This window comes from Vicia villosa, linkage group LG6 (assembly GCF_029867415.1).
Source record: "Vicia villosa cultivar HV-30 ecotype Madison, WI linkage group LG6, Vvil1.0, whole genome shotgun sequence".
Classification (NCBI taxonomy): Eukaryota; Viridiplantae; Streptophyta; class Magnoliopsida; order Fabales; family Fabaceae; genus Vicia; species Vicia villosa.
The window spans coordinates 5,966,133-5,968,931 of record NC_081185.1 but is presented as its reverse complement, the minus strand read 5'-3'; the positions used below and the strand labels follow the sequence as shown (position 1 = coordinate 5,968,931).

At 31.0% G+C, this 2,799-nt stretch overlaps 1 long non-coding RNA gene across 1 annotated transcript; it reads right to left on the bottom strand.

Annotated features, from left to right (window-relative positions):
* Positions 1 to 1,039: 1,039 nt before the first annotated feature.
* On the bottom strand, positions 1,040 to 1,649 carry LOC131611171 (uncharacterized). The gene is made up of 3 exons (XR_009286781.1): positions 1,519 to 1,649; positions 1,326 to 1,425; positions 1,040 to 1,194 (listed from the first exon to the last, which is right to left on the bottom strand). It is a non-coding gene; the product is annotated as an uncharacterized LOC131611171 (long non-coding RNA).
* Positions 1,650 to 2,799: the final 1,150 nt, after the last annotated feature.

Genomic DNA, 2,799 nt, shown 5'->3' with positions numbered 1-2,799 from the left:
TTTTATGCCCACAACCTCAACAATGTCCATTTTATTTTTCTGCGAACTTTTGTGGGCGGGACTAAACGGGACGGACATGCCCGTTTATCACCCCTAGTTAAAACTCTAAAAAAATTCAACACTAGAGTATCCCGAAAAACGTAAGATGTCAATTTAATACACAGTTTAATATTGTTACATTAGCCATTTTATTTAAGTTTGAATTTATGATTTTGTAGTTGTTACTTGTGTGTGAGCACTACTAAAAAAAAGAAATTTAATAATGGTTGAAAAAATATATAATCATCATCACGTAGGTTTTGATGTTGTTAGGTAGAGTATTGTTGAAAACGTGTTATTTACAATCACAATATTGGGACTATTGTAGTATACTGGAAAGCGCGCGATATCACAACATTTAGAAAACTTAACTATTGTGATAGATTTAAAGGTCACAGGTTCGATTCTCAGCAGAGACATTTTAAAATTTATATTATTTTGCATATCTCAAAAATATATCAAACATATCTCAAAAATATCTCAAACATATCTCAAATATTTTGCATCTTCAACGCCTAACATTTTGCATTTTGTGTTTTGCATAAAAAATATATCAAACATATCTCAAAAATATCTCAAAATATGTTATTTACATATTAAACGCCTAATATTTTACATCTCAAAAACATATCAGACATATCTATAAATCAAACAATATAACTCTTAAACATATTGTAGATAAACCTCTAACATTTACGAAGTTTTTTAAAGATGAACGAATTAGCCCAATTACTTAAAAATAAAAGACACACGCATTCTTACATCCAATTGAAGTTTAACTTGACTTAAATACCATGTGATATCATTTAGATATGACCAAAGTGTCCTAAGTTATAAAATAACTATGTTAGCCTTAACCTCCATATTTCATTAATTTGCAAACGAAAGAAATTTTAATTCATATGATAGGTTGGATAACATGCAACTCATGATGATAATCAGAAAGAGATATTGGATAACATTCAAATTTTATCATTAAAATGAAAAAAATTCAACCGCATGATTATTCAAGAGAAATTAATTAAAATATCAGAAATATTATAATAAAATAATTTTGTATTTTGTATTTATACAACAAATTTACGACCACCTGACATATTATGTATCACTTGATATCTTTGTTGTGACTAAAATATTTGTCTTGCGTTGCTTGTCCTGTCAAAGAACATGAAAGATCAAAGAAATAAAACTAAATATTTTAGAAAAATAATAAAAATAAAAATATTCACTATTATATGCAAATAAAAATATAAGAATTGGAGTAATATAATTATTTTTCAACTTACATGTTAAAAGCACATAAACATAAATTGATCAAGCATGCTGCTGTTTCAGGTAAATTGCATTCATGATGTACACAATCAACATCACTATCACAATAAGTAACTGTGATATAAAATAAGAATATTATTGAAAGAATGTGAAAGATTGTGTAAAGGTATTGAAGAAAATTTGAAAAAGAGAAGAAAAAGAGCTTACAAAAGGCATCTGCCAAAACAAAAAATGAGAACGAAAAGAGAATCATAACATAAACAAATTTGAAAACTTTAACCATATTTCTTTTTATGTGCATGTAACAAGAAAAAACTACCTTATATAATAAAAAAAAAATCATTCTTATTTTAGTTCAATTTAATACTTCTTAGCATTAATTGAATTGCAAGAAACCCTTTGGAAAATATAATAGTTTTTTAATACCTCTTAAGTATATCAATGTGTTGAGTTTATCCTTTTACATTATTTAATTGGTTATTTGACATTTGTAATTATCTCACATACAATATTGTTTGTTATCCAAATTCATTATTTTTCAATGACATTTTATTATATTTAATTCTCTTTTAGCCTTTCATGATAGTCAAAATTAAAATCTCAAAAGAGTAATAATTGGGTTGAAAATATAGGGGGTCAATTGTGTTGACCATTTTTGTTTTTCTTAATTGATTTTCAATGTTTTGATAAAATAAACTTTGTAGAAAATGATTTAAAAACAAATTAAAATTAACATTAAGAAATTAAGAAGAACGCACACTACGCCAAATTTGGCTTTTAGCAGCACCCCTACGAAAGCGCTTTTAGAAAAAGCGCTGGCATAGGCTTCGCTAAAGACAAAATTAAAAAACACGCTAAAAAAGCGCTCTAAGAGTGGGGGGGTATGAAAGCGCTTTTAAGAAGCGCTCTGGTAGGGGGGGGGGTTATGAGAGCGCTTTTCAAAAGCGCTCTGGTAGGGGGGGGGGTACGAAAGCGCTTTACAAAAGCGCTCTGGTAGGTGGGGGGAACGTGGGGGGAACGAAAGCGCTTTTCAAAAGCGCTCTGGTAGGGGTGTTTAATGAGAGCGCTTTTTGTCAAAAGCGCTGGTATAGACCAGGCTATGAGAGCGCTTTTCAGAAGCGCTTTAGTAGCCTTTATTACTAAAAATTAAAAACCAAAACACGCGTTACTGTTTCTCACTTTCTCTCTTTCTTTTTCTCTCTGCACGCGAACCAGAACCCACCCCTCACCGTCGTCGGTCCTCCGTCCACCACCATCGCGAGAACTTCTTCTCCTCCGTCCACCACCATCGTTTCGTCTCCGTCTCTTCTCCGTCTCTTCTCCAGAAACGTGTGATTTCGGGCTTAGGGTTTGTTCCAGAAACTTCTAAGTGATAGGGTTTTGTGTTCTAATCCACAACCCTAGATTCTCATTTCGTGAAAAAGAAGGTAAATTCTCTTTGAAATCTTCTTGTATCTCAATTGTTATTAGTTATATTCTTCTGTGGTT